The sequence below is a fragment of the Canis lupus genome, chromosome 12 (assembly GCF_003254725.2).
Source record: "Canis lupus dingo isolate Sandy chromosome 12, ASM325472v2, whole genome shotgun sequence".
NCBI classification, from domain to species: domain Eukaryota; kingdom Metazoa; phylum Chordata; class Mammalia; order Carnivora; family Canidae; genus Canis; species Canis lupus.
This window is the reverse complement of record NC_064254.1, coordinates 25,833,250-25,858,351: the sequence shown is the minus strand read 5'-3', so window position 1 is coordinate 25,858,351 and position 25,102 is coordinate 25,833,250. Positions and strand designations below refer to the sequence as shown.

Sequence of the window (25,102 nt, the reverse complement as noted above, 5' to 3'; positions counted from 1 at the left end):
ACAATAGCATAACACCGTAGGGGAGATATGGAAGAAGACTAAAGACTATTATACAATAATGAAGTAGTAAATAGCATATTAAAGTAGATTGTGATAACCTAAATTTTATACTATGCAGTATAAAGACATCACCAAAATAACAATAATAGTAATAAGATAACAAAAGAAATTGAGTTGGATGATTAAAAAGTACTAAATTAATTCAAGAGACATCAGAAAAGAGTTAAGGGAACAAAGAACAAATGGGGCAAATTGAAAACAAATAGCAAAATGATAGTTGTAACCTAACCATGTCAATAATGGCACAAAATATAAATGGTTCTAAACCCCATTGAAAGACAGAGATCGTTCCATTGAATAATTTTAAAAGATCCCACTTTATGCAGCCTACAAAAATTGTACTTTAAATATAAAGATACAAATAGGGTACATAGAAAAGGATGTAATAGTATTGTCTATTCTCCTACTAATCAAAAGGAAATTGATGGGAGGCATGTGAGAGAACTGGAACCTACCATACATCACTAGTGGAAATGCAAAACAGTGCATCCAGATTGGAAAATAGTTTGCCACTTCCATAAAATGCTACTCATACATCTAGCAATTCTCTTCCTTGAAATATATCCAAAAGAAATGAAACATATGACCAAACAAAAAGTTGTAGCCAGATATTCAATGAAGCATTATGCATGATAACCAAGAAGTAGAAACAACTCAAGGACTCATCACCTGATGACTGAATGAACAAAATGTAGTATTTCTATACAATGCAATGTTATTTAGTCATTAAAAGGAATGAAGTGCTGATACATGTAACCACATGGATGATATTCAAAAATATCAATTACAAAAGACTATAGATTATGTCTTTAGTCACAACACAACAAAAGAATGTGTTATTCTGCCCATATTAAATGTCTAGAATAGGCAATTTATAGAGATAGAAATGAGATTAGCGGGCAGCCTGGGTGGCCTAGCGGTTTAGCACCTGTCTTTGGCCCAGGGTATGATCTTGGAGACCCGGTATGAAGTCCCACGTCAGGCTCCCTGCATGGAGCCTGCTTCTCTCTCTGCCTGTGTCTCCACCTCTCTCTCTCTGTGTATCTCTCATGAATAAATAAATAAATAAAATCTTAAAAAACAAAAAAGAAATTAGATTAGCTATTGGCTAGATAAATAAGGGATTTGCAGGAATGGGGTAAATGAAGAGTGACTGCTAATAGGCACAAGACTTTTTGAGAGGATGATGAAAATCTAAAAATTAGCTTGTGCTGACAGCTGTGTATCATTAATATACCAAAAAACAATGTATTGTATCCTGTAAACAAAAGAACTTGATGATGATAAGTATGTCAAGAGAGCTATTTAAAAAGTTTTAGTGGCTATTTTAATATCAAAGTAATTTTCAGAGCAAAGTATACTAAAAAGGATGAAGAAGATAATTTCACTATGATAAAGGTGCAAATTAGCAATAACATAACATCATAAAACATAATAAACCTAAATTTTAATCCATTAATAACAGCACTTCAAATTCTTTAAGTAAAAGCTGAGAACTGTAATAAGAAACTGATAAATCAACAATTATAGGAGAGTTTCAATACTTCTCTCAATAACTGACAGAACAGGTAAACAGAAAATCAGTAAGGGTGTAGAAGACTTGAACAACACTACCAACTCATCCTGTTGTTTATAGGGAAAACTACCAAAGCAGAATAAACACATTACACATTCTTCTCAAGGGCATGAGGAGCAGATTAATGGATAAGTAAACCGATCCCATAGACTACTACTTAGCCATAAAAAAGAATGAACTTTGATGAAAGCGAAGGCATGAATGGATCTCAAAATAATTATGCAAAGTTAAAGAAGGTAAATGAAAGAGTACATGCTGAATGAAATCATTTATATAAAATTCTAGAAAATGCAAACTGATCTATAGTACCAAAAACCAAACAGGGGTTGCCTGGGGACAGGGACTGATGGATAGGTTTATCATCTTGATTGTGCATTCCTGTGTCAAACTGTACATTTGAAAAGTGTTTTGTGGGGTATACCAGTGTTAATTATAGTTGAATTAAGCTGTTAAAAGTTCAGATAGTAAAATCTAGAAGTTACAGGAAAAAGGGATAATTATTTAATAGCTATTTTTTTAGGGTCTCACATTTCCATAAAATGAATTGCTGTTTATTCCTGATCAGCATTCTCCAATCTGAGTTATCTGCTGATTAGTGTAATCAATTGAGTATTAAAGTAAATTTTTTAAAAGAATCTACGGATTTTTATGTATGATTTCAAGTTGATGGTGTCAAGCACTGCTGAGGTTCTCGGCAGATATTTTCTTACAGACTCTGGTTTTGGGGTTTTTGTTTTGTTTTGTTTTGTTTTATTTTTTGTTCATGTGGGGGTTTTTCTGTAGGCTAGTTTTGGTGAACAATCAGCCTCATTAGGAACTTTCATCCATAGTCTAGGCCTAATAAGACTTCAAAACAGTAATTCCCAAATCTGTCTGTTCATTACTGTAATCTGGAGAACTTTAAGAATTTCCCAACGCTCAGTCCCTTGTACAGACTGCTTAAATTAGAATCTCAGGATGGGGCCCAGGAAAAATATCAAGAGATTTTATTAATCTGTTTTATATCTAACTTCTAAAGCATTTCTTTAAAAAGCGTGTTACACCTAATCCCTTTTGGTGTTCTATTTTCATACATCCTGTGCATAAAAATAATTTCTTATGCATAGGATAACATAAATCCATATATATCAAACTATTCAGAGTGCCTGGAAGTAATCTTTGCAAAATTCCATGAAATATTAACTTGTTAGATGTAAAATATCATTTGGGCTCAAACAAATATTGTTATATTAACTTCTATAAATTTGGTATTAAAATCAAAATTGTAATAAAAATTTCTGGAGAAACTTCACATTGAAAATGTCCCCCATCCATTATTAACCCTATGGGTTGAAAAACACTGCTATCATTTCAACACCTTCACTGGCATTCAAAGTTACAGTTTAAGAAACATTTCCTTAAATCCAAGCTTGGTACTGATCCCTCTATGCACTCTTGGTACTGATCCCTCTATGCACTCCTAACTTTCTCTTGCTTCTATTATTTCTTGACTTACATCCATTCCAAAGTTAGTAAGTAGTTTCCACAGCCAATGCAGCATTTTCTTCAAATAATCAATTACAAAGACATAAAAACCAAGAGCAAAGACCTAGGTAAGACCCTGCATCAAGGGCAGCCCAGGTGGCTCAGCGGTTTAGCGCTGCCTTCAGCCCAGGGCGTGATCCTGGAGACCCAGGATCAGGTCCCATGTTGGGCTTCCTGCATGGAGTCTGCTTCTCCCTCTGCCTGTGTCTCTGCCTCTCTCTCTGTGTCTCTCATGAATAAAATCTTTAAAAATTTTTTTTTAAAAAAAGACCCTGCATCGAATGGATGCAAAGAAATGTAAGACAATAGTCCATACCTGAAGGACAGTGACTTCTAGGAGTTCCTAAAATCCTGCCATCGTGTGGCTGTAAACACAATCTGGGTTTATAACCCTCGATTCTCCAACTTGTGCCTCAATTTAGAGAGAGACAAGTCTGGGAAGTAAGAATAGCTCACCTGCTCACTTACGGAACAAGTATGTAGCACACACAGGATGCATGCTTGGTGAGCTCACGAGACTGAAATGCTGTCCTGACCACTAGTGAATAATGGGATATAGCATCAGTGTATTTTTCGTGGCCCCCACCAGAACCCCTGGATCAGGTATTGTGTTTTAAGGCAGACAGCTCCTAGTTCTCAGCTTGCTGAGAATTCTAGGTAAATTGTTGCCTTTGACTCCTGCAAATCTGTGTTAGTTACCTATGGCTGTTGTAACAAATTACCACAAATTTAGTGGCTTAAAACAATAAAACTTTATTCTCTCAGAGCTCTAAGAGTCTAAAGTCCAAAATCAAGATCTTGGCAGGGCTACATTTCCTCTAGAAACTCTGGAGAGACTCTTATTTCTAGTTTCTGGTGGCTGTCGGCATTCCTTGGCTTATGACTAACTGCATCAATCCAGCCTCTGCCTCTGTGGTCACATTGTCTTTGTGGGGTTTGTGTGTGTGTGAGAGAGAGAGAGATCAACCTCTGCCTCCCTCTACTTTTTAAAAATATATTTTACTTACTTATTCATGAGAGACACACACAGAGAGAGAGAGAGGCAGAGACACAGGCAGAGAGAGAAGCAGGCTCCATGCAGGGAGCCTAATGTGGGACTTGATCCCAGGTCTCCAGGGTCACGCCCTGGGCCGAAGGCGGCGCTAAACCGCTGAGCCCCCCGGGCTGCCCCTCTGCCTCCCTCTGTTAAGGGCACTTGTGATGATATTTAGAGCTCATTCAGATGATACAGGACAATCTCCTCATGTCAAGATCCTTAATTGTATCTGCAAAATCCTTTTTTTCAAAATAAAGTGACATTTACAGATTCCTGGGATCAGTTCATGGACATATTTTTAGGAGTCCTAATCAGTCAACTGCACCTTTTACAGCACACATTAACTGGAGATGTGCATAACAGATTTGAAGGTTTTTCTGCATGTCAGGCCAGATCCCCAAACTTCTTCCCATCTCCATACTTTTTTTCTCTTTCCATATCACCCTGGGGGAGAAAATATAAATCTCAACACTACACAAATATAAACAAATGATCCACAATTTGTTTAGCATAACCATTACTGACTAACTCAGTGGAGCTGACTTTAAGTTATAATCTCTTCTGTGCTTAAAGAAAGATGCTTATATACATTCCACTTATATATATTCCTTCTTCCTTCTGAGAAGCACTCATAGTTTTGAGGGTACCAGACCATTTGGGTCGCGACTCCTCATACCCCAGAAGTAATGATAGGTACAAAGAGGCATACGATCGTCGATGATCACTAAAGTTTGAAAACCGAAGCTGAGAGAGAAACTTTCTTCTCTTTTTGGTTAGCTGCTAAATAATGTGACTACAGAGCAGCAGCTGCCCATGGTCTCTGTAAAGTGGAGATGCCCAAAAGACAAAGAGAAATGAGAAACTGAGAAAATAAAAGAGAGAGGGAAAGAGAGGGGAGAGAGTGAGACATGAGTGGCATGTTTATTGCATTCCTAGAGCTGCCTTTCCATCCGGTCTGTGAATTACCAAACCCAGTGTAGTTCTGGTTGGTTTTCATATACATACATGGCAATTAATAAAATGGTCATGAATACAATAGCCAGTGAAAGTGAGCTGAGAGCTTAAATCCCAGTGAATTCTTTTTTTTTTTAATTTTTTTTAGTCCCAGTGAATTCTGCATCTTCTTTGTAAGTTACTATTATTGCAGTCCAAAACACATCTTATTCAAATAATACTCTAAACCTGTCTCAGGAAGCCTGCCTCAACTACTTTATTAAAAATTCCACACCTACTATTCCAAAAACTTGGCTCTATTTTTTTCTATATTTTTAGCTCCATATACCGTAATATGTATACATACTCAGTTTAATCACTTTGTTTATTCTTTATCTCCACTATAAGCCACCAACTAGAATATCATCTCAATTTACGGGGAGATTTCTGTTTTATTTACTCATGTATCACAATCACTGAAATAGTGCCTGGCACCTTGCAGACACTCAAAATATATTTTTCAAGTGAAATAATTAGGTTTTTAATTTGTTAAAGCCTGTAATATTAGAGACAAATATTAGGGAAAGCTAATGGAATGAAAGTTTAAAAATAATGCAATTGAGTAACACATCTTTTTGTATTTCAGTTACAATTGTGTTGGATATCTGGTTTATAGAAAAGCAGATTTAGCACACTAATTTAAGGGAAAAAGATTAGGATTTAGAATCTAGCTAAAGCTAGATCAAATCTTGTCTGCTATCTATTGATCCTTGAGATATTGAGCAAGTTATTTAAACAATAGGAAACTTACTCTTTTCACCTGCAAAATGGGAAAAGTAATCCTAATCTTGCAGAACAATCTAAGTTCCATCAAAATGTTTAATGGGACTTTCAGACCCAGGGCAATCTGAGGAGACTTGGCCTATAGGCAGTCCTAGACTTGTGAGGTCTCAGGGCCCTCCCACTCTTGCCTGTGACGGTGTTGTTGTACCTCCCTATTATGGCCTGCATTGTGTGTTGCCCACCCCAAATTCATATGTTGAACCCGTAACACCTAGTACTTTAGAATGTTACCATATCTGGAGATAGGGGCTTGAAGGAGGTAATTAAGTTAAAATGGGATTGTTAGGATGAACCCTAATCCAATATATCTTATGTCCTTATGAGACAAGAGTTTGGGACAGAGATACCAGGAATGCACACATGGGGGAAAGGTCAGATGAGGACACAAAGAGAAGGCAGCCATGTGAAAACCAAGGAGAAAGACTTCAGACAAAACTAAATCTCTGACACATTGATCTTGGGGCTCTAGCCTCCAAGACAATGAGAAAACTAATTTCTGTTAAACCACCCAGTCTGTGGTATTTCACTATAATAGCTCTAGCAAACTAATACACTTCCCTCAAGCCTTTTTTCTGCCAGGGGGCCATTCCATCAGAGTGTACCAATTTGCTTAATCCTTAGAATTGAATTAACAGCTTTTAACTCTTTTTTCCTGGTGAAATCCAGCACTATTCAGCATTTAGGTATTATGTTTAGCAAAATGTGATGGATTGCATCATGGACATCCTTTAGCCTTGTGTTATTTAGCTGATGGTTCTGACCCCTTTTCTCTGAGCATCTTTCCTATCTGTGTGTCAGATTATAAAGTTTGGGCTCTTGTAATAGGACACAGTTATTATCCCTGATGTAGGAATCAATATATAGAAAGTATTAGTAGTTGGCAGGAGTTAAGAAATTGAGTATAAATTTTGAAAATGCAAGGTTATTCCAGAACTTTATAAGTTAAGCCAATGGGCCTTTAGGTACTTAGTGTGTTACTTTTTTTTTTTTTGTAAGATTTTATTTATTTGAGAGAGGGCATGCATGCGTGGGCATGAGCACAAGTGGGGAGTGGGGAGGGGTAGAGGGAGAAGCAGACCCACCTGAGCAGGGAGCCCCACGCAGAGTTCAACTCAGAACCCTGAGATCATGACCCGATCCCAAGGCAGATGCTTAATCAACTGAGCCACCCAGATGCCCCTACTTAGTACTTTACCTTAGAAATCATACAGGGATAGCCGCAGTTGTAAAATGAAGATACATAAAAGTAGTAGCCACCTAAAATAAATGGAGTAATCTATTTAGAGTGTTTAGCACAGATCCCAAAATATGTCACTCAAAATTATTTACTGTACTATGACATATAATAATGTAAAATTTTATGTCTATTTCTGTTTGCTATGCTAATAATAGCAATAACACTACAATTACTATCATAGTTTGCCTTGTTTGTACTACAGACATATCACAATGCCATTTATATGCAAGGCTACTCAAGATAAAATCGGAAACATAGGAATTTGACCTTGGAAAGAAGTATAACATTTGTCAAATTTGACTATCCCTGGAATGATTTATTGCCTCCTACTTTTTTTTTTTTTCTCTTGTTCTTTTGGTCATAAAAGAGAAGACAGAGGTAGTTACTCCCTGGTAAACAAGGAAAATATGAGAGAGGCAAATAAAGAAATGTTAAAAACTTAGAAAGGAAAGATAGAGGCATAGAATCAGAAGATGGATTTGTCTGGGAATACTTGATTGCTTCCCAAAGAAATGGCCCAGAGCTGGTGAGCAGAGCACCCTGGTGGATTAGCAATGTGAGTGGGCATAACTGACAGTACCTAGACATTGCCATCAAGGTTGGATAAAAAGAACAATGGAAGTTCAGAAAAGCTGACTATGTGCTACATGGCTAAAAAGGGTCTTTGTACAAGCCTTACTACCACTATTCTGATTCTTTCATTTCTGTTGCCATTTACTAGAACAAAACTAGCCTTTATTCATTGGTATCAGATTTAAGCATAACACAGACTTTTAAAAACTGACCTTTTGGGGCACGTGGTTGGCTCCATGGTTGAGTGTCTGCCTTTGGCTCAGGTCATGATCCCAGGGTCCTGGAATCGAGATCCACATCAGGCTTCCCACAGGGAGCCTGCTTCTCCCTCTGCCTCTCTCTTTGTGTCTTTCATGAATAAATAAATAAAATCTTAACAAACAAAAAACTGACCTTTCATCTCTTGTGATGCTTTACTCAATCTCGACTTTTTTCTCCCCATATTTATATCCTCCTTGTGGCAAGAATGTTGTTTTATTGCTCTTGTTCTTTAAAAAAAAATGGATAATATCACACGTAACATGTTTCTGGTGACTTCTACCCTTTTCTACATAGACATATTATTTATTCTTAAAATAACTCTTCAGTAACATTACACAGTATGTTAACTACTAGAATTTAAATAAAAACAAGAAACTACAAAAATAATAAAGTTCATTTTGAGGAAAAAATTAAATCTTCATTACTAACTTTGTGAATGTCGAAAGCCTCCTTAAGCATAAAACCCAGAGGTCATTCTATTAGTTTATAAAGGAACAATAAGGAATATAACAGAACTGACAACAAAAAAGCTGCTTTAAAATAGCAGTCTTTAAATCATCAAAGATTCAGATATATGGGTTTATTTGTCTCCTCTTTGGTTAATTCTTTAAAATAATTATAAGAAGAGGGGGCACCTGGGTGGCTCACTTGATTAAGCATCTGACTCTTGATTTTGGCTCAAGTCATAATCTCAGGGTTGCTCACAACCTGCAAGGTCCCCACTCAGTGGGAATCTGCTTGGAATTTTCTTTCTTCTTCTCTCTCTGCCCCTCCCTCTGCTCACATGTGTGTGCTCATGCTCTCTCCCTCAAATAAATAAATCTTTTAAAAAAATTATTATAAGAAGGATAGGTGCAGAATCAGAAAGTGTTTTTCATTTCCTCTAAGCTCCTTGCTCTTTGCTGTTGCTTGGAGGTTTGCATATTGAAATTTTCTCAGAACTATCAAAGATTATTGTGTCATTAATGGTATCTTTATTTTATTTGTGAATACTCCCAAAAAGTCAGCTTACTGAAAATACCCTCCAAGTTCTCAGTCCATTAGGAAACAAAATCACTCAAAATCAAAAATCAGTGATAAAAAAAAAATCAGTGATAATATATACAATGAGGGGATCCCTGGGTGGCTCTGGTTTAGCGCCTGCTTTCAGCCCAGGGCGTGATCCTGGAGTCCCAGGATCGAGTCCCGCATTAGGCTCCCTGCATGGAGCCTGCTTCTCCCTCTGCCTGTGTCTCTGCCTCTCTCTCTCTCTCTTTCTCTCTCTGTGTCTCTCATGAATGAATAAATAAATAAAACCTTTATAATATATATATAATGTATATATTATGTATATATATATTATATATATATATATACACACTGATACAGAAAAGATGGAGGTAGAGTGGATGGCAGGTTCAAAAGATATTATCATTTTTGCTATCAAAATGAAATCATTTATAAAATCTAAATCCTTTTACTCCTTCTTTGGTTAGCTTTACACTGAAAAAGAAAACAGGCATTAAAAAATTTCTGGCAGCTGAATATTTTATATATATTGATTTGCTAAGTGCTTCAGTACTCACTATGGCACTCAGAAGCCACATATGGCCCTTAATTTTAAAATTAAAATTAATTAAAATGAAATAAAATTAAAAATTCAGTTCTTCAGTCACACTAGCCACATTTATGTACTCAACAGCTACAGCTACATCTGGGGATGACTACCATATTGGACAGCACAGAATGCAGGAAATTTCCATCATCACAAAATATCCATTGGAAAGCACTACCCAGTATATATAAAGTCTCCAAGTATGAAATACAACAGGAATTGTGACATTATAAGCCAATGCAATGTTAAATTCAGAAAGAAATTAATAACCTCAGAGTTAATGAATGACTACTAGAATAATACCGTAATCTGAATGACCCTTTGATACAAATTTGAGTTTCTATAAGGCAAACTGATATTTTTGTTGTTAAAGATTTTATTTTTTATTCATGAGAGAGAGAGAGGCAGAGGCACAGGCAGAGAGAGAAGCAGGTTCCATGCAGGGAGCCTGATGCGGAGACTCGATCCCAGGACTCCAGAACCATGCCCTAGGCCAAAGGCAGACACTAAACCTCTGAGCCACCCGGGCTGCCCACAAACTGATATTTTTAGCCCAAGGAGCTAACATTTGGGAGTTACAATAGAACATGTGAAGATGTTTAATAAAGGAGAATGGTTTATGAAACTTTTTAGATTGAATATTTTTAAAGAAACCTCATGTAAAACTTCGAATATAGCTAATCTGGTTGCAATGAATATGGAGGGTCCTTGCCACTCAGCCTGCCACACTTCAAGTTTCCAAGATACCTCTTAATCATGAGCCAAAAGGAGAGCTTGAGCTATCTAAAAGAAAGAAGAAAGAAAGAAAGAAGAAAAAGAAAGAAAGAAAGAAAGAAAGAAAGAAAGAAAGAAAGAAAGAAAGAAAGAAGGAAAGAAAAAAAAAAAGAAAGGAAAAGGAAAAGGAAACTGACCAGAATAAGTGAGAGTAGTTTAAAAAGTAGAATAGTAAAGATCAGAAATAAACTTAATTCAGCAGTGAGACCCCTCCCAAACTCAATGTCAAAATAAATATTGTATTATTGAGTTAATGTGAATGTCTGTATTTTCTCCATTTTGAAAATAAGCACTGCTGAAACAGAAAAAAAATCCAGGAAAATAAAATTGTTGCAACATGTAAAGACTGAGAACAGGACCAAGTTTTAAAAGACAACTCATGTTTTTCACTAGAAGTATCAAAAGGTTAAGGATGATAAGAAAAGCACTGTTATATCTTGCTGTATTTCTAACCGTAGAAATCTGTAAAGATTAGAGATGCTTTCCCTTTTGGATAATAAAGGAATTTTTATTATATATAGTACCATATAACAGGAAAAAAATCACCACAGAAATGAAGATTACTTACCTGGCTTATATGAAATCATTATTTCATTTTGATATGCATTTGCTTAGTGAATACTTTATTAGAAAGTGATAATTGTATAAAACTAAATACCAAAATTGCTTTATTTATGAATGTAAATGATAGATTCTTAAATTGTTTTTTAATTGAAAAAATGTTACTAGAGATCAGAGCTCAAATAGTTTTGGTGAAGAAATACTGAAAAATATTAAACTGATACATCATGCCATCATACTCATATTCTACAAGCTATTAAAATCCCTTTTTTGGGGGAGCCCCAGTGGCTCAGCGGTTTACCGCCGCCTTCAGCCCAGGGCCGGATCCTGGAGATTCAGGATCAAGTCCCATTCGGGCTCCCTAGATGGAGCCTGCTTCTCCCTCTACCTGTGTCTCTGCCTCTCTCTCTCTCTCTCTCTCTCTCTCTGTGTGTGTATGTGTGTGTCTCATGAATAAATAAATAAAAATCTTCAAAAGAAATAAAATCCCTTTTTTTTCACAACCAAAATCATATCACTAAGAAGTGTGGCAAGAATCATTATAGGATTTTAAATTTTTGGCTTCTGTTTTGTTTTATTTTCTAATGTATCCCCTACCATACAGGTACAGGCACACGTTGAATCAGATCATTTGAGTCAGATCAGCTACAATGATGCTAACAACTTATTAGACCTTACTTTCTTAGAGCCTAAAACAGTAACAACCTCAAAATACCATATAGATTATTGAAAGTAAAAAGACATTTAAAAAAAGAAACTCTCCCCTTGTGTGGCCAGCCCACTAGATACCTATGATTAGAAATATATTAAGGTATGACAGTGCTCTGCTATTCATCTTTAACCTTTGGTACTTATGAATGAAAAACATGAATTGTCTTCTAAAACTTGATCCTGTTCTTAGTCATGACAGGGTTTACCAATTTTATCTTTTTTCTTGTTGAGTGAGTTAAAAGGCCTTAGAGACTTATAACACTGATTTTAAAGCATTTGCCTTGAGGTCTATTCTAAAGCAGGATTGATGCTTATGATCCGAAGTACATAAAGCATTAGCACATTTAAAATGGATCCATTAGTAAATAACATTCATTAGTATATTACTGTAAACTTCTAGCTTCATTAGTCATAGTTCTGTTCATTAACTAGATTGAGCTGCCTGATTTCAAAGTGTTAAAAGGCATTTTTAAAATTGGGTTAGGGGAATGAACCCTACTGACAAATGAATCTTCTCAAGAAGCGCAAAGTTAACAACCTTTCATAGCATGTTAGGGGAAATAACTAAAATATTATAGGATATCTAATTTAAACTATACCATGGAAACACTTTTTTAAAGGATCTTGTTTATTTATTTATTTGACAAAGAGAGAGAGAAAGCACAGGAGGGGGAGTGGCAGGCAGAGGGAAGGGGGAGAAGCAGGTTCCCCACTGAGCAAGGAGCCCAATGCCAGGCTCCATCCCAGGACCCTGGGATCATGACTTCAGCCAAGGCAGACTCTTAACCGACTGAGCCATCCAGCTGCCCCCATGGAAGCATTGTGTAAATAGCTGCTACTTCCCTCTGTCTTCACCAAGTTTTATTATTTTTATTAGGGTTTGTGATGTACTTTGGTTTATTATACAGTTTCTTAACAAAAAATTTAAAAAACATGTTCTTGAATGAAAGTTACCTACTTGGAAAGCTAAGCCACATTTAATAGTATTGATCACCAAAAATATAGATAAATGAACTTTGAAACTTATAAAATTCTGGAAATTAATTTTTAGTCTTTTTTTATCAATAAAGAGAAGCCAATTTGAAGCCATTATGGTAAAAATGTTAATATTCAGCAGGAGCTAGGAGTCTCACTAAAAATGTGTATCTATGTTTTAGGAAATTGTATATCATAATTGACAACGTTTATTGCTACTAATGGAAAAAGACTGTGTTGGCTCACATTCCCTTTAGTTAAAACATTATAGAAATCCAGGAGGCAAAAGAAATGCAAAATTAAAAAAAAGAGAAAGTATATTAAATTTTGCTGAAGAGATCAAATTAAAGGCACTTATTATCATCTGCTAACCTGGCCTTTAGATATTCCATAAATAAGGAAACAGTATAATAATCTTTCTTCAGTACTGCAAATTACTTCTAAAGGACTCCTAGGTTTAATGTATTTTGTTTATCTCTTCTTGGGAGAAGCAATCTGCCATGGTCACTGACTACCTTTGCACTTTCTGCCTGTGTATGCCAAGCATAGTATTACCCATGTTATTTTTTAGGACTGTGTTTTCAACAAGAAACACTGAGCGATGAGGTAACTTCTCCCCTAGACAAACAGTGGTTTTGCTTTTGCTTAGTTTAAGATCCCCGTAAGTTTACTGTCCCTCCCCTGTAACACAACCCAATGAATATAAAGAATCCAACCAGGCCACGCCTGCGCTGCCCCTGGGTGGTGGACACGTGAAACAACTGGCACAAGCCAATATGAAGTTCTGGTTATTACTCTATTATGAGTTATGAAGACCCTTGTTTCTGACCAAGAAGCCTCAAGTTTTCTGCCAGCATCCATGAAACAGTACTAAGCTTGTTAATGTGTAACAGATTAAAGCCTCAGACCGTGCAGGATTCTTAACATTTAAAGATAAAAAAATGCTCTAAAACAATTATCGGGCAGCCCAGGTGGCTCAGCGGTTTGGTGCCACCTTCAGCCCAGGGTGTGAACTGGAGACGCAGGATCAAGTCCCACGTCGGGCTCCCTGCATGGAGCCTGCTTCTCCCTCTGCCTGCGTCTGTTCCTCTCTCTCTCTCTCTCTCTGTCTTTCATGAATAAATAAATATAATAAAATTAAAATAAATATTTTAAATTACATACTCATCATTTTAAATGACATTTTAAAGTTGTCATGAGAATTACATTTGCCATTAATGATATTAGGCCTTCAGTAAATGATTAAAGATTAAGCACTAGACAGTGTCAGAGACTGCATTTGAATTCTAGCCAGGCCATTTGCTTATGGGCTATGACCTCATGAAATTATTTCTGTTTCCGAATCTCTAAAATGGGTAAAAAGATATAGGACATACCTTATTGGGTTGATTAGATTTTTAAGGATGTTCTGTGTGAACAAGCACTTAACCTCCTGGCATTTAATGGTCTCCCAATACATGCTTGCTGTATACAAATCCAAATGGTGTTCATGTGAATGTGATATTATTTATTTTATATTTAAATATACATAACCTTCATATGCACCTGCTGAGGTTTGTTACTTGATTTTATTGGGCTTATTCAAGTTAGAATTAGAGCAGCCCGGGTGGCTCAGCGGTTTAGCACCGCTTTCAGCCCCAGACATGATCCTGGAGACCCAGGATTGAGTCCACATCGGGCTCCCTGCGTGGAGCCTGCTTCTCCCTCTGCCTGTGTCTCTGCTTCTCTCTCTCTCTCTCTCTCTCTCTCTCTCTCTCCCTCTGTCTCTCATGAATAAATAAATAAAATCTTTTTAAAAATAAGTTAGAATTAGTCTCCCCAGAGATTAATTTTGTAGTGTAGAATATGCATTTTGATGGCTGTTAGAGATGGTCTTACAGTTATTTGGGAGCTTTTAATTTCCAAAGAAGTTAGGTCTCAGAAATATGCAATGTCTAACCTTCATGTAGAGTGTACATATATATGGAAAAACTGATCAATAGCTACAATCTAGACAGGAAATGGAGGTATTATAGGATATCCCTAATTAGGGACTTATTCACTGATCTCCATAGAAAACTTTATGAAAATTCCAGTTTTGCCTTGTTGCAGAGCCAGACTGTTAGGTGCAGTGAATCCCCACCAATTATATGGACCCTTATGCTGTAGGATGGTTTTGAACAGATAATGACTTCCCATAGCAAGTGAGTGAACTGACCTACTGCATCAGTAACAAAAGCTACACATTGGGGGGTATAGCCATGTTGCTACAAACCAACCAGCAATCTGTAATAGGCAGCCCTTCTTTCAGTGGGAAAAAAGAAAAGGAGATACTATTAAAATCCTTTCTGTAAGAAATTCATCTATACAGCACCACAGGGAATGTATGACAAAAAGCAGGGAGATATTCAAATAAAAATAAAACTTTTAAGAAAAGAAACATGAGAAAGCATAAATAGTTCATAATTTAGAAGATACTTGTCATTAGCATTGATTGTTACATCCTATGGGAATACTATTATAACATTGGCATTCTGTGTTTAGTTTTTTGTTTAAATAATATTTTGTGAATTTTTTAAATGTATATTATTACCAGGAAGTGTTATTAAACTAACAAAAGATCATATATGAAGTGGACATTCTATGCATTTTATGATTTAACTTATTAAGTTAAAAAAAGAACATATGTTTATAAAAATTAGCCATACTTCATAAAGAAAGTTAAATGTCAAGTTCCTATCTGACCGGTTAATTAAATTCAATACCAATAAAGGGCAACATTTGCAAATTGCTTCGGTGCCTACTAGTATTTTAGTGTTTGGTGACAAATTTATGATCTTGACTCTCATAATTAAATTGCTTAATTCTAGAGTATTTAATGATTCCTGATTGCATGCTTGTCTTTATTTTCTTTTTCTCTCAATTATTTTAGAAAATTCCATGTTATTTCCTTTTATTTTTTTAATACCCACTGACCTTCAACAGAAAATAAAGCCTGAAATGAGATTAATGGCCAAATGCTAAATCCATCACTAGTGCTTGTTAAATTTAAAAGTCTTCGAAGGTGGGATCCCTGGGTGGTGCAGCGGTTTAGCGTCTGCCTTTGGCCCAGGGCGCGATCCTGGAGACCGGGGATCGAATCCCTCGTCGGGCTCCCGGTGCATGGAGCCTGCTTCTTCCTCTACCTATGTCTGCCTCTCTCTCTCTCTCTCTCTCTCTCTCTCTCTCTCTGTGACTATCATAAATAAATAAAAATTTTTAAAAAAAGATTTAAAAAAATAAAAGTCTTCGAAGAAAGTATAGGTATATAACAGAATGAGGATTATATTTCATTTCATTTAAATTTCTAAATGATTTTTTTCTGGAAGCCACAATTATTTACTAGCATCATAAGACATTTTTGCTTCTCTTTAGTTAATAAAAACATGTTGGTTATTATAGTTTCTAATATTAGTATCAGGTTGCAATATAGAAAATTGCTAATATTTGTCATTTTTTACCTAAAAACATGGCAATTTTATATGATCCAACTCGACATTTTAAATAGGTAAATTCATTACAACAATCATTAGCCAAATTGTCAGTAACATGATTTAATATTTTGCAAACATGTGTATGCATATCTAAACTGTGATCAAAGAAGTCCTAAACTATCATGAGTGATAATTCTCTTTTTGAGTTATAAGAAATCTTCAAAAATTCCGCAAGTGAGAGCTGGTTAAAAAACCTCCATATACCGAGGAAATTTAATATATCATTTATTTATATTTCCATTTTTGTCAAAATGTTTTGGTTTGGTGTCTGTGCACCTGGAGAATCTCTAGCTAGAGATTCTCAAATAAATAAAATCACCTTTTGCACCAAAGATGTCACAGGAATTCTTTCTTGGCCATCAACTTCAATCCCTAACATCTTTCGTACATCAGTAATCACACAGGAGATGTCATTCCATTGTCTTCTTGCTTCCATCATTTATATTGAAAAATTCTTTGTCTCTTTTTGTTCATTTTGAAGGATCATGTACTGGTTTTTCCTAGATGCCTTTAGACTTCGATTTTCAACAGTTTTATTAAGATGTTCCTAATCGTATTTTCTTTGTTTATTTATGCTAATTAAAATTCGTAGAGTGTCTTGGAAATAAAAGATAGTAATCATGTTTTATCTGTGTTATGATTTATTGTGGGATCATTGTGATGTCAGAATTATAAATCCTGATTTTACAAGGGATAGCAAGTCACACTGAAGTTATATATGTATAAATCTTAAAATAAATTAGATATTTATCTGTAAGTTGTATGCTATAAATTTTATTTTAATATAAATTAAATATAAAACTTTAAGTATTAATTACATTTTTTTTAATTTTTTTTATTTATTTATGATAGTCACAGAGAGAGAGAGAGGCAGAGACACAGGCAGAGGGAGAAGCAGGCTCCATGCACCGGGAGCCCGATGTGGGATTCGATCCCGGGTCTCCAGGATCGCGCCCTGGGCCAAAGGCAGGCGCCAAACCGCTGCGCCACCCAGGGATCCCAGTATTAATTAAATTTATACATATTTATAAATTTGATTTTTATTTGCAAACTGTGTGCTAATGTCACTAAAATTTATAGTTAAATTATGTATACACACATATCACACAAATACAAACATGCATAAACTTGTTTTTGAAGAGGCATTTGTTAAACATTTATCAGAATGCACAGGCCTAGAACCTCAAAGACAGGAATTAAGTCTTGTTCTTTATCTCTCTTACCTGGGTAATAAATTCGGTAGTTAATATATAGTCTGGTGAATTACTATTATTTTAAGCCTATAGAGAGAGAGAGAGCCAATATTATTTAGATTAGGAAACCCAAAATTGGTGCAGAAATCATGATTCAAGATGGAGTGCTTAAACCAAATTGAAAAATTAGTAGGCATGTCAGAGAAATATGTTTTCTGAAGCCTATTTGAAAAGGGCTTTGTATAACTATGTGTTGATAGTAATACACATCTATCCTATATGCTGCCTTGCCCAAAACTCATAAAGTGTATGTATAAATTAACCTATAATTCATAGGAAACTACAAAGAAATCATCCTCTTCTTTCATACTGCTCAAGCCTTCACATCAGGCTACACTTCACATTGTAACGGAAGAAAATTTTAGAGGATTCGGTGAAGATCTGGAAAACAGCCAAGATTGTATTTCTTAAGGATCTTATAAGGGTCTGCCTTTATTTGGTTCAAAGAATAGGAAACTGAAGAATTTATAACTGCACAAATATGAAGGAATTCAAGATAGAAGAAATATTCTTCATAGCCATGTTCCAGAAGAAAAAAAAATCTTTTTTCCTTGGGTATTTTGTTTTTTTGCGAAAGATGCCAAATCATCTATCTTGAGCTAGGAAGAAATAAAATTAAAACTTTTAATTGTGGAAGGTGGTTTTTTTGCTTTTATTGGGACATCAGATGTAGGAAATTCTACTCTGAGACCTTGATAATTTAGTTAGCAACTGAAATAGTCTTGGACTGGTGCCCTGGCTGGGCAGGCTGGGTTTAGGCTTCCAGATCCAGCCGATACCATGATCCTGCTAAAGATTAACAACTGCATTATCAAGGAGACGCTCAGGCTCAAGGTCAAATAATGTGGCCGCTGATAACAAACCAGAAGCAAAAGTAACATTTGCAGATTTCGATGGAGTCCCCTATCATATTTCAAATCCCAATGGAGACAAAACAAAAGTGATGGTCAGTGTATCTTTGAAATTCTACAAGGAACTTTGGGCACATAGTGCTGATGAGTTATTAAAGAGGGTGTACGAGAGTTTCTTAGTAAATCCCAAATCAGGATACAATGTCTTTTTATCATATGATCTCGAAAATCTGCCAGCATCCAAGGATTCCATTGTGCATCAGACTGGCATCTTGAAACTCAATTGTTTTGCCTCCGTCTTTGAGAAATACTTCCAATTTCAAGAAACCACAAGGAAGGAGAGAACAGGGCAGTTATCCATTATAGGGATGATGAGACCATGTATGTTGAGTCTAAAAAGGACAGAGTCACAGTAATCTTCAGCACAGTGTTTAAGGATGATGACGATGTGGTCATTGGAAAAGTGTTCATGCAGGAGTTCAAAGGAGGACATGGAGCCAGCCACACAGCCCCATAGGTCCTCTTTAGCTACCGGGAACCTCCTCTGGAGCTGAAAGAAATGGAGGCTATGGTGGGTGACAACACTGGTTATATTACCTTTGTACTGTTCACCACACCAATGCCAGTGCTTGAGACACCAGCCACCTGATCCACAGGTTCCAGGACAATCTGCATTACTACGTCAAGTGCTCTACAGCCTATCTTCTCACACAATGCAGGCAAAAACAAACACATCCTCAAAGAGCTGAACTGTGCACGCCCAGATGCCAAGAAAAAAGAAATGAAAACAACCACGAGGAAGACGTATTCATACTGCTGGATCTTGGGAACAGGAGGAGGAGGTGGCTGCAGCGGAAGGCATGAACACTTGCTACTGGATAATAATAGCTTTTAATGTTGCACCTCTTCAGGTTCAAAGAGATTCTCCATTTGGGTTCCATTTTAACATGTTTGGAAAATACTCTGCAGAAGCTAGCTGTGCTTGCAAGGACTTCATAGTTTCAAGAATTAAAATAAGGAGAAAAAAAAAAGAATTCCACTTGATCAACTTAATTCCTTTGCTTTATCTTCCCTCCTTCACTCACCTTGCCTTCCTCCCCCTTTTCCAAGCTGTTTCACTTTGCAATATGTTACTGGTAATGAGTTGCAGGATAACGCAGTCTTAACTTGTCTTCTCCTAAGTATTTGAATTCAAAACTCCTCTATGTAAAGAAATAGGTTGGGGTCATTAATAAAGAAATCCTTTCTATCTTTAAAAAAAAGTAATAATTTTTAGGTCAAACGTGTAAATAAGCTAAGACATAAGATAGTAATTTCTTCAGGGACACCTGGCTGGCCCAGTCAGTAGAGCATGTGACTCTTGAACTCAGGGTGGTGAGTTTGAGCCTCACCTTGGGTGTAGAGATTACTCAAAAAAATAGTCATTTTTTCAAATGAAACAGCAGAAAACAATGCAGCAAAAATGGGAAATATGTTTTGATTTCTTAGTTGAATATTCATATTTAAGTTGAATCTCTTGCAGATACTGGCTTTTTAGGGAGCATATCTATTTTACCGATTTATCTGAGACATTACCAGCATGATTCATAATTTTACATGTCCTAAGAAAGCTACATAAATACTTATATCAAGTGTTAGAAAACAAAAATAGATTATGTATAAGTATCCACATTTACTTTCCCTTTTATAATAAGGACAATTATTTGGGACCACTGCACTTCATACCTTATGAAATTGTGCATTGCCAGGAAAGATTTCTATAGGTTTTATGGATTTTCTGTATAAGACTTAAAAAAAAAAAAGTAAAAGTGTAAGTGAGGAGGGAAAATAGCCTTCCATATGCTAAATGGTAAAGCTATTCTTCATAAATAGAGATAATACTACTGTATAATCACCATTTGAAATATTTCTTATTTTTTAAGACTTTATTTATTTATTCATAGAGAGAAAGAGGCAGAGTCACAGGCAGAGAGAGAAGCAGGTTCCATGCAGGGAGCCCAACTGTGGGACTGGATCCCGGGACTCCAGGATCACACACCGGGCTGCAGGCGGCGCTAAGCCACTGTGCCACCGGGGCTGCCCATTTGAAATATTTCTTTTTTAGTGGTGATTAATTTGAGTGAATCCATATCTACTCTCCTTTGAGCTAATTTAACAATTTGATAAATATTTATTGAGAAAATACTCTATGGAATAAAGTATGCTAAGCACCATAAGGCATCAAAAAAAGTGATTATGATATGGTCCATGCCCTTCAGGAGTGTCAATCCTAAAAAGAGAAAATTGTAAAAACAAAATACAATAGATGTTTAGTACATTGAGTACATTCTAAGTACTGGTGAGATTTAAAAACAACAAAAACAGGCTGTTAGAATTCAGAGGATAGGGAGTTACCATAAGCTTGAAAGAAGCAGGAAAATCTTCCTAGAGATTGTATAATATAACATAACCTTTAGACAGTGGTAGTGTTTCAACAGATAGAATCAGGGAAAACATAGGACATTTAGGGGGTTACAAGCTCTGAAGATTTGTAACTGCTCCTCTGCCTTGGCTCTTGTAGCATGAAAACATGACTAAACAAAACTTGCTGGCTTCCTGTTAGAAGCTAGAGCTCTTGAGTCCTGAGTAACAACTGAGGGTTAATGAAGCCATAGTTTTAGAATTTTGGTGGAGAATAACAGCATGGGTGCTTGAAAATTTGCGTGCAACCCCTGAGACACCTGTGGCAAATACAGTTAATGCCCTAGTTACTGGTCCAGTGATCCCCACGATAGAGAGCTACATTGCCTGGCCTGTGTCAGCTATGGGAAATTCCAGCTGTGATGTTAGCTGTTGTTCCACCCAAGGAGAGATGAAGTCTTGAGTTGAGAATAAGGATGCCTAAATTTCACCTAAGAACACAGGAACCTCCTGTGCACCCTCTCATAGTTGTTAATATGTGTGTATACATGTGCATGTGTTGCAAGGGTATAAGTATGTAAATAAAGTTATATATCTTATAGGATGGTTGAGAGATTAATTTATAGAATTCTCTCATTGAGTAAAAAAGAGTAAGAGATATCACATAAGACACAAAGATAAAATTAATGCACCAATGCAGAAGATCCAATATTTAACTTAAAAGAGTACTAGAGAGAAGAAAAGTACAGTGAAATTTGCCAGAACTGGAGAACACAAACTCCCACAACTGAAAGAGCTCATTGAATACCCAGCATATTGAATGAAAAGAGACACACATATAGACAAAACATTTTAAAATTTCAGAACACCAGAGATAAAATTTATAAAAGCATCCAGAAAGGAAAGAAAAGAAGTGAAATGAAATAACTAGGTCACATAAGTAGCAGGAATTCTCAGCACCAATATGTAGTGATGAAAACACTGAATCGAAGTCCTCAAAAATTCTGACTGAAAATCATTTTTCAGCCTAAAATTCTATATTCAGTTAATCGATCCAGTGTGAGATTAGAATTTAAAAATTTGCAGTCAGATAAGTGCTCAACACAATATCACATATGCAGTATTCTTTCAAAAATATTGAAGCAAAATGTAATTATGAGAATGAATAATCAAATTCAGAATATGGGACAGCCTACAAAACAATTGGTCTAGACTACTCAAAAAGACAAGGTATGGAAAGCAATAAAATCCTGGAGGACCTTGATAGGGATTGCATTAAATGTGTAGATTGCTTTGGGTAGAATAAACATTTTAACATTATTTGTTCTTTCAATTCATAAGCATGGAATGTCTTCCAGTTCTTTGTGTCATCTTTCTTTCATCAGTGTTTTATAGTTTTCAGAATATAGGTCACCTCTTTGGTTATGTTTGTTTGCAGGTATCCTATTGTTTTTGGTGCTATTATAAATAGGACTGATTCCTTAATTTTTCTTTCTGCTGCTTCATTATTGTTGTACAGAAATGCAACAGATTTCTGTATATTGATTTTCTATCCTGAAATTTTATAGCATTTTTCACAGATTAGAACAAACAATCCTAAAATTTTGTGACCATAGAAGACCTCAAATAGCCAAATCAATCTTAAAAAAGAAAAGCAAGGCTGGCAACATCACAATTCCAGACTTCAAGTTATATTACAAGGCTATAGTGATCAAAACAGTATGGCACTGGCACAAACATAGACAAGACACATAAATCAATAGAAGAGAATAAATAATCCAGAAATTAACCCACAACTATATGGTCACTTAATCTTTGACAAAGCAGGAAAGAATATCCAATGGGAAAAAAGACAAAACTGGACAGCAACATGCAAAAGAATGAAACTGGACCATTTTCTTCCACCATACACAAACATAAATTCAGAATGGATGAAAGACCTAAATGTGAGACATTAAGAAATCTGGTTAAAATCCTAAAGGAGAGTGATGCAGAGCATTTTCTCATGTGCATGTTGGCCATGTCTATGTCTTCCTCTGTGAGATTTCTCTTCATGTCTTTTGCCCATTTCATGATTGGATTGTTTGTTTCTTTGGTGTTGAGTTTAATAAGTTCTTTATAGATCTTAGAAACTAGCCCTTTATCTGATATGTCATTTGCAAATATCTTCTCCCATTCTGTAGGTTGTCTTTGAGTTTTGTTGACTGTATCCTTTGCTGTGCAAAAGCTTCTTATCTTGATGAAGTCCCAATAGTTCATTTTTGCTTTTGTTTCTTTTGCCTTCGTGGATGTATCTTGCAAGAAGTTACTGTGGCCGAGTTCAAAAAGGGTGTTGCCTGTGTTCTTCTCTAGGATTTTGATGGAATCTTGTCTCACATTTAGATCTTTCATCCATTTTGAGTTTATCTTTGTGTATGGTGAAAGAGAGTGGTCTAGTTTCATTCTTCTGCATGTGGATGTCCATCAGGGAAATACTAATCAAAACCACAATGAGATACCACCTCACACCAGGGAGAATGGGGAAAATTAACAAGGCAGGAAACCACAAATGTTGGAGAGGATGCAGAGAGAAGGGAACCCTCTTACACTGTTGGTGGGAATGTGAACTGGTGCAGCTACTCTGGAAAACTATATGGAGGTTCCTCAAAGAGTTAAAAATAGACCTGCCCTACGACCCAGCAATTGCACTGTTGGTGATTTACCCCAAAGATACAGATGCAGTGAAACGCCGGGACACCTGCACCCCGATGTTTCTAGCAGCAATGGCCATGATAGCCAAACTGTGGAAGGAGCCTCGGTGTCCATCGAAAGATGAATGGATAAAGAAGATGTGGTTTATGTATACAATGGGATATTACTCAGCCATTAGAAACGACAAATACCCACCATTTGCTTCAAAGTGAATGGAACTGGAGGGTATTATGCTGAGTGAAGTAAGTCAGTCGGAGAAGGACAAACATTATATGTTCTCATTCATTTGGGGAATATAAATAATAGTGAAAGGGAATATAAGGGAAGGGAGAAGAAATGTGTGGGAAATATCAGAAAGGGAGACAGAACATAAAGACTCCTAACTCTGGGAAACGAACTAGGGGTGGTAGAAGGGGAGGAGGGCGGGGGGTGGGAGTGAATGGGTGTCGGGCACTGGGGGTTATTCTGTATGTTGGTAAATTGAACACCAATAAAAAATAAATTAAAAAATAATAAAAAATAATAAAATAATAAAATAAAATTCTAGAGGAGACTAGCAGTACTCTCTTTGACATTGGACATAGCAGCTTCTTTCTTAGATATGTCTTGTAAGTCAAGAGAGACAAAAGCAAAAATAATCTTTTGGGACTACATCAAAATAAAAAGCTTCTGCACAGTGAAGGAAACACTCAACAAAATTAAAGGCAACCTAAAGAATGGGAGAAGAGATTTGCAAATAACATATTTGATAAAGGGATCTTATCCAAAATATATAAATAAGTTATAAAACTCTGCATTCAAAAATGAGTAAAAAATGGGCAGAAGACGAATAGACATTTTTCCAAAGAAGGCATATAGATGGCTGACAAACACATGAAAAGATGCTCACATCACTCATAATCAGGGCAGTACAAATCAAAACTACAGTGAGATACCACTTCATGCCTGTCAGAATGGCTAAAATTAATTGTACAGGAAACAACAAGTGTTGGCAAGGATGTAGAGTAAAGCAGAACCCTCTTGAACTGTTTTGGAGAATGTGAACTGGTACAGCCACTCTGTTAAGCAGTATGGAGTTTGCTCAAAAATTTAAAAATAGAACTACACTACAATCCATCAATCACACTACTAGGCATTTACCCAAAGGATACAAAAATACTAATTCAAAAGGATACATACACCCCAATGTTTATAGCGGCATTATCTACAATAGGCAAATTATGGAAATAGCCCAAGTACCCATTTTTGATGAAAAGATAAAGAAGATGTGGTGTGTGTGTGTATGCATTTGTGTGATATACTGTATATATATATATATATATAGAGAGAGAGAGAGAGAGAGCTAGAAAGTATTATGCTAAGAAAAACAAGTTAGAGAAAGACAAATACAATATGGTTTCACTCATGTGGAATTTAAGAAACAAACAAGCAAAAGGGAGAAAAAAAAAGGGAGAGTCAAACCAAAAAACATAGTGTTAATTATAGAGGACAAAGTAATAGCTTATCAAAGCGGGGCTGAGGAGAGGGGAATGGGTAAAAAAGCGATGGAGATTAAGGAGTGCACTTGTGATAAGCACTGGATGTTGTATGGAAGTGTTTTTTTTTTTTTTTTAATTTTTTTTACTTATGATAGTCACACAGAGAGAGAGAGGCAGAGACATAGGCAGAGGGAGGAGCAGGCTCCATGCACCGGGAGCCTGACGTGGGATTCGATCCCGGGTCTCCAGGATCACGCCC

At 36.2% G+C, this 25,102-nt stretch overlaps 1 protein-coding gene and 1 pseudogene across 22 annotated transcripts in view; both read left to right on the top strand.

The window, feature by feature from the left end:
• KHDRBS2 (KH RNA binding domain containing, signal transduction associated 2) overlaps positions 1–25,102 on the top strand; it is a 592,066-nt gene that overhangs the window by 475,289 nt on the left and 91,675 nt on the right. The gene's annotated exons all lie outside the window — the stretch shown is intronic.
• Positions 18,204–19,169, top strand: LOC112641833 (actin-related protein 2/3 complex subunit 2-like; annotated as a pseudogene).